The 7,748-nt window shown below is 38.8% G+C and overlaps 1 non-coding gene across 1 annotated transcript; it reads left to right on the top strand.

Annotated features, from left to right (window-relative positions):
* Positions 1-1,639: 1,639 nt before the first annotated feature.
* LOC138141096 (5S ribosomal RNA) lies at positions 1,640-1,759 on the top strand. Its single transcript, XR_011162985.1, has one exon. It is a non-coding gene; the product is annotated as a 5S ribosomal RNA (ribosomal RNA).
* The last annotated feature ends 5,989 nt before the right edge of the window (positions 1,760-7,748 follow it).

The following is a 7,748-nucleotide window of genomic DNA, read 5'->3' as shown; positions in this document are numbered from 1 at the left end:
AGACGATCCTCCGCGTTCCTTGAGTCCCTTGATGGCGTTGTTTACCATCTCGGATGTCGGAGGATGGGACGGTTTCGCCCTGGGATTTTTCGCTTTTTTCTCTTTCTTCGCGTGGGATTGAGGGGTGGCAGCGGAACCGGTGGTGACCGATGATGCTGTTTGATTTTCGACGTCGGCCATCTTTTCACGTTAAAACGTTAAAAGTTAATAATAATTATTGAAAAAACACTTGCTCACACACGTACACTTCGAGCACCTCGTGAACGAGAATTGAACAAAAAAATTTTCTAAGTCTTTATAAAATAGTCGCCACTGCGGACGGAAGACTGAACGCGCACCGCGTCCGCCGTCGAAGAAATTGCAGGCCTCGGAATCGTTGCCCGCGTGATGGCATCGTCCTCTTTCCTCGATCACCATCGCCACCGTGTGATCAAGCTGGCCGAACTCGGTTTCCGAAGTTTCCCTGGAGATAGCGAAGTTCGTCTCGGAACGTCGGTGGGTTTCGAATCAGGTACACGCCCCTCCAACCACCAGCCCTAAATCCGGGTCGTCACGGTTTCGATTCGGGACCGACGGTTTACGTCGGCGGTGCGGGGTAGACGCGTCGATTCCGGGAATCCATATTTCGTTCGCCGAAATATTGGTCCATCTCTTCCCGGAATACCGCGCCACCTTCTCGATTTTACGACATCTTCGCGTCGCCAAACGCTTCCGAAACGGTCGAAGCACAGAAAGGACCTGGTGTTCGAACCGAGGGCAATTCCGACAACAGGATGCCGCGAACCGCCTCTCCGACGTTCAGGTCGATCGTTTTCGGCGGAAGTTGAAACGGGACGAGTCGACGACGGGTCCCGTTGCCGTCCGGACCCTTCGGGACGGCCGAAAGTCCGTCGAGAGGATCATCCGAAAGGAGACGGTCTTCATCGTCCGACCGATGCCGCACCTACGAGTTTTCCGATATTTTCTTCGACGGATCTTCAGGTTTTCTTCCTTTCTTCCGTCTTTCTCTCTTCGTAATTTCGTGTCCGACCTGCGTCGTCCGAAGTCGGGGTGAAGATCGAAGAAAAAAACGCCAAAAATAACAACTCGTCAGCCACGCACACCGCGTTCGAATGTCTAACGGTCCAACTTGGATTTTCGAAGATCGCCGAATCCGAGGGACGATAAATAATAATAATAATAATAATAATGGTAATAAATAATAATGTTAATAATAATAATAATGATATGATGATTATAACGATAATTATTATAGATAGGTAAATAGAAACACAGGTCTCCTCTCGAAAATCGGAACTTCCTGATATTACTTACATATTTCGGTCGATCCAAATGTGGGAATCTCGTCGTCGTCGGAGCAAGCAGCGCGGTAGGTGGGGTGAAATTCTGGATTTTCCACCGCCGCCGGCGGTCGAAAAATGTGCGACGCGGGAGATCGCCAGTCCGTCTAGTAGTCTCTCTTGTCGTTAGAGCGTGACGTGGTGGTTGTTGTGGGATTTCCCGTTAGTTCGGTCCGACGTCGGTCGTCAGAGGGTAAGTGCATACGGAAACGAAACGCATCGCGTTTTGATGTTCATATTCGTGCATCGGAATGTTAAAAGCAATATATTTTACACCAACGATCACACCTAAACACCACGGCAACGGCCATACCACGTTGAAAAGCACCGGTTCTCGTCCGATCACCGAAGTTAAGCAACGTCGGGCGCGGTCAGTACTTGGATGGGTGACCGCTTGGGAACACCGCGTGCCGTTGCCCCCCAACACTTTTTGTTTTTTTTTGAAATCCATAGCAACCACCGAACCGATTTGTTTTTCGTGCAGGTATTCGGAAACATGCACAGACCCGTATAATGTAGATTCATAGCTTTAAGTACTAGATAATTAAGAAAACAATTTTTTTTGTCGATTAATTGTAAACAATTGCAGAATAAAACTCGTCAAACGGTAAAGGTTGTCGTTCGATCACCGAAGGTAAGCCACGCGGGCAGCGGTCAGCACTTGGACGGGTGACCGGTTCATTATATTCCTTCCGTGAGTTTAACAAAGATAACATATGCAAATGTCGTAAGTGCGACGAGGAAGACGGCGATCTTTTAATGTAAAAAAAATATATATTAGGTTACGCGTACATGCCACTTTGACTGCTGCTTTATTTTTTTGGTTTTTAAATAATTAGAGATCTGAATTCAACATATCAGTTCTATGTTATAATGGACAGACAATGTTGTATTCTTGGCCCCTAACACGTTAAGACCACATAAAAACTAGAATAACTTACCATTCGTTAAACGTTAAACAATTTCGAACCACGTTTTTTTGAGCTCGAACAAACTCATAACACAACACTCATTTATTAGTCACTGGACCATTGTAAAACGAGAAGAGAGAAAAACCATGCGAAACTATTTTTAAAACGAAGAGAATAAAGGTTTTAAATGGTAGGGCTGTATGACAGACTTGTCAATTATCGTGGGGGGTACGGCTGAGATTTATGACGAAATCGAGCGGCGCCGGCGGTCGGTCACTTTCACGAAAGAGGTCTAAACACGGGTCGTTTACGATACCCTCTGGTTACTAGAAAAGTTCTAGACAGATGTTTGTCGGCTTTTCGAGGTATTTATTTGTGAGTCCAAAGACTCAATGGAGTAATATCGGACTGAAATTCCAAGATTTTGCTGTGTAATCCAAAAAACTATGTTCCTCGTAACATTTAACGATGTGTTAATTCAACTATTATTTTAATTTTTCGTATACGTATTTATACTAAAAAGTACAGCGCTTCCAACAGTGAATTGTGAATTGAAAATGTTTCAAAGAAAGATCGATAGTTTTGAAAAAAATTACATATTAATAAATTTAGATAGATTTAGAAGTATACATTGCACTTACTTTTCAAAATTATTGTACTTCTGATTTGGTTGAAATAACATAATATGTAGCAGTCATAGTCTTGTGTACATTGCAGTCGCGGCTGGTGTTGGGTAAAACCTTTATTTTTTAGGGGGTCATTACCCAAATGACCTCATGGACCAGCCGTTCCTGTTAGGTTTTATATATCAAATTGATTCGTCTGTCTTTTTCATCATGCCTTCGAAAAGCGAGCTCCTGTTTCGCCAAAGTAACTGTGACGTCAATTAAATACGATAATAAAATTCGGTTTTTCCGAACTTATTGTGAGTGAGAGCAGTGAGAGCATCTTCTTTTCGTATCCCACCTCCACCCGGCGGCAGTAGTGCAGTGCTTATCAACATAATTACCGGCGTCTCGCCTCCACATTTTGACTTTTTTGTGTTTTATGTGTTCTCTAAGTCCAAAATTTTTAAATTTTTTAAAAAGAGATTGCGGTACTATTCCTGTTGCTGAAATTATAATAATATATTTATTAATTTTTGTATTATATGTCTGTGTTATATTGTGTGAATTTGGAACAGCTATATCTAAAAGATATGCTTGCTTTTGTTGTTTATTTAAAATAATAATGTCTGGTCTGTTATGCTGAATGTGAATGTCAGTTAAAACTGTGCGATCAAAATATAATTTGTAATTGTCATTTTCTAAACAACTTTCTGGTTTATAAATGTAATGTGGTTGTGTATCCTTTAATAAATTGAATTTAACTGCTAAATTCATGTGTATAATTTTTGCGAATATATCATGACGTTTTTTATATTCGCTGTGAGCCAAAACGGTGCAAGATCTTGTATTGCAAATATAAAACCCTCAGCTCTTTAAAATATCTCCCATGTAAAGACTTTTGTTTTATATTTGCTATAGTGTCATATCACGAGCTCTATTGAGAAAATAATTTTTTAGTGAAGCAATTTGATTGTGTTGTAGAATTTCTAGATTTGAAAAACCCCTACCACCATTTTCGCGTGGTAAATTAAATCTTTCAACAGCAGATTTGGGGTGATGTTTACAAAATTTTGTAAAGAGAACTCTAGTTTGAATATTTATATTCTTTAAATTAGTTTTGGACCATTTTATAACACCAAAAGAATAGATTTAATTTGATTTGATTGATTAATACCTAAATATTTATAAAATTCTCCTTTATTTAAATTTTTAATGATTTCTCCTTCTTTAGTTATATATTCTAAATTTTCGTAATGACCACGACATATTGATTGATTTTCAGTTATTGTTAAGTTTTATGTCATCCATATAAAGAAGGTGATTTAATTTAATATTAATTTTATAAATTTTAAGAATTTTAATTAACCATGAATGTGGTACTGAATCATAGGCTTTTTGTAGTCTATGAATTGTTGTTGCATTATTTTCCAAACGTTTGAGACTTAAAATATTCGTCAAATGTTCTTCTTTTTTTAAATCAGAATACCCCTGACAAATCCGAACATTTTGTTTTGCGGTAGATAAAAGTAAACATGGGCCAAGACAGAATATTAATATTCGGTGTGGAATTTTCCTGCGTTCTTGTTCATTTCTATCGAAGTGCTCACGAAAAGTTGTGAATATCAACACTTTGTAATTGTCGTAGTGAAAAATAAAAAAGATAGCTATGGGGCACAACTTATTTCGCACTTCATTAGAAAAGTAACAGTATTAAAATAAAAAAAAATATTTTTTCTAAATTTCGAACGTTAGGTCTATCCTGACCAGCCGCCAATTAGTGGTATTATTTTATTTTTTGCTGTTTTCCACAATAGTTATTTTTATATTAAATCATTGATTCAAAAAATTGAAATTAAAAATTCAAATTTTTGAAGGAACTCTGAAGTTTCAATGCAGTGGACCATGTTGCTAGGTAACTAATAAAAAAACAGTGCGTGAAATGAAAAACAGAAATAGTCGTATGCGTTTTGTATGGTTTCTATGGTTTCGATCTTACTAACAATGCAATGAAAATGACCCACTTCAGGCACAGATAACTATGCGTGAATTTCAATTTTTTGAATCAATTATATAAAAACAAAATTGATTTGGCGGCCGCTACACAAAAGTGGTGGGAGGCGAGAACCTGTTTCCGCCGGTCAATTTTAAAATTAATAAATTTTCCCTGGATACGTATTCGACTTATCCGGTACGAGTTATTTTTAAATTAACTTAATGGCCCGTTGCTCTTGTTCTTTTTACATTGAATATGCGATGTTTTGGCATCGTTAGCAATAGTACAATACTCACGCATTTTTAATCTAAAATTAACAAAACTTGAATGGATCGGGATTATCACACTTCTGAATTGAAGTTTTCATTCGTTTAAAATATAATTGATAGTAATACGTAATGCGGATTGCCTAAACGTTGCTTCCATCACGTCAACATCACACATTCACGTTCGCCCGTAGAAATGGCGTGATGCACACGAAATCGATCCAAAAAGGCTCATAATATTTGTGTCACGCGAATCTACGTCGAAAACTAGAAAAAAAAAAAATTCAATTCGAATTTCAATAATCGAAACGATGCGTCGTCGATACTAAACGTAGGTAGTAACTAAAGTGTGATCGGGTGCGATAAAAGTGTCCGTCAATAATCATCATCCGACAATCATTTAATAGACGAACGCTAATTTTTGGCACTCACTCGGACGACAGAACCAGTCCAGACGGAAACCGGGGCGCGGGGTGGGTGGGTGGTTGTATGTCCGTGAATCTGTCCGGCGCGCGTCAACATTTCAGTTATCGTCGCGAGAGTTAAAACGAAAGGTGGTTAGTGTGAAAGTGACGTTTTTTCGTGGAGACACGTTACGAAGGGTGAGTACCTAATATAATATAAAACCAACCGAAAACCCACAATAGTGCCCCGGTTTATTATCGTGAATAGGTGTTTGGTAAATATTTTCTGTATTCCAACTAGCAAGTCTTTTATCAAAAAACTCCGGCAACATGGCTATTGTGGTATTGTTGATACCACCTAACTGAAGAACTTAGTTAATAACTAAGTCGACGATTTTATCGGGAAATTGAACGGAGAAACAAAAATAGCTCTTAGCGACAGTTGCCTGAAGTCGCAAATAACGGCGATTGACGAAATCACGTTTTTTTTATTTTAATTCCAATGAACAATACACAGGGTCACAATTATCTGTTATGTATTCTATAATGTTTTGCAAAGTAAATAATGTGAGTTGTCATGCGTAATATTAATTAGCTAAGTAATTTTTGCAAGTATTTTATGTCAGATATGCAATGTATAATAACGTAATGTTGCAAAGTATTTTAATTTTTATGCTAGGTAGAGATAATAACTCGACAATAACTCTTCTCTAATGAAAAAAAAAATAGAAAATGATTTAGGAACATAAAAAATCTCATTAAAACAGGAACAATTGAAATTAAAATAAACATAACATTCTGTACTAAAGTACAGTTTTGTTCACTCCTTTTTTCAAAGTCTTCTGTCCTCTCATTTGCACATACTGCTATTCCAAAACAGTGAAATTGTCTGTTTCAGGGAATCCTTAACGTTCCTTGCTAATGTCAACAACGTTTTCGATGAAACAAAGAGTCGGAAAAATGTCGGCTCATTGTATTCAATAACATACGCGACTACAAAACCATCTGTATCATTTGTAGGAATCGCGGTTTTTTCGATGAGAATTCGTTCTAATTTTTTCTTTCTTAAAAAAGCTAAGTAATTTTAATTTCACTAAAGATGAACATTTAGGCTATATGCTGGGTAATGCAAATCCATCAACCATCAACTAGGTTGTTCAGCAGATGTACGATTGTTTATTTGATTTCTTCTTCCGAAGAGTTGTATTCTGGCAAAATAGAAATTTATTCATAACATAACCTCAATCAACTAAATTATTTCGAATACAATAACCACATAACTACAAGTTGGATAGGCATGGGTGCAAAATACCGATAATGCATGAAACCTAATAATAATAATAATGACATAATAAAAGTTAATTAAAAATCGCTGTTTCACGTCTTTTTCTTTTTTGTTCGAGAGTTTTTGTGGTTCTGAAAAGAACCGTTTATAAATGTGTCGAAAACGAAAAACATCTATTTCGAACTGGTGTACTTGGTGACGGCTTTGGTACCTTCGGAGACGGCGTGCTTGGCCAACTCACCGGGCAACAACAGACGCACGGCAGTTTGAATTTCTCTGCTGGTGATCGTCGAACGTTTGTTGTAGTGTGCCAGACGGGAAGCTTCAGCGGCGATACGTTCGAAGATGTCGTTCACGAAACTGTTCATTATGCTCATAGCCTTACTAGAGATACCGGTGTCGGGATGGACTTGTTTCAACACCTTGTAGATGTAGATGGCATAGCTCTCCTTCCTCCTGCGCTTCTTTTTTTTGTCGCTCTTGGAAATGTTCTTCTGAGCTTTCCCGGCCTTCTTGGCTGCCTTACTACTTGTCTTCGGCGGCATTTTTCAATTCAATTCGATTCAACAAACTCGCGAACTGCTCTGACTCGTGTGCGTGCGTTAACTTTGCACCACCACCTTTCTGATAGGTAGTGTGTTCACCAGAACCCCACCTGAAAACGGGCTCCCACCAATCGTCACGTCCTATTCTCCTATCACGGAGGCTATAAATTCGAAGCACAGCTACCAGCTTTTACAATCGACGAGTCCCGTCCGTCAGTTTTATTACTTCTCGTGGTGTCTAACGAACGAACTTAAAATGTCAGGTCGCGGTAAAGGAGGTAAAGTGAAGGGAAAAGCGAAATCCCGTTCGAGCCGTGCCGGTCTCCAGTTTCCGGTGGGTAGGATACATCGTCTTCTCAGAAAAGGAAATTACGCGGAACGCGTCGGTGCAGGAGC

This window comes from Tenebrio molitor, unplaced genomic scaffold, assembly GCF_963966145.1.
Source record: "Tenebrio molitor unplaced genomic scaffold, icTenMoli1.1 SCAFFOLD_901, whole genome shotgun sequence".
Taxonomy (NCBI): domain Eukaryota; kingdom Metazoa; phylum Arthropoda; class Insecta; order Coleoptera; family Tenebrionidae; genus Tenebrio; species Tenebrio molitor.
This window is presented reverse-complemented; position numbering and strand designations above follow the sequence as displayed.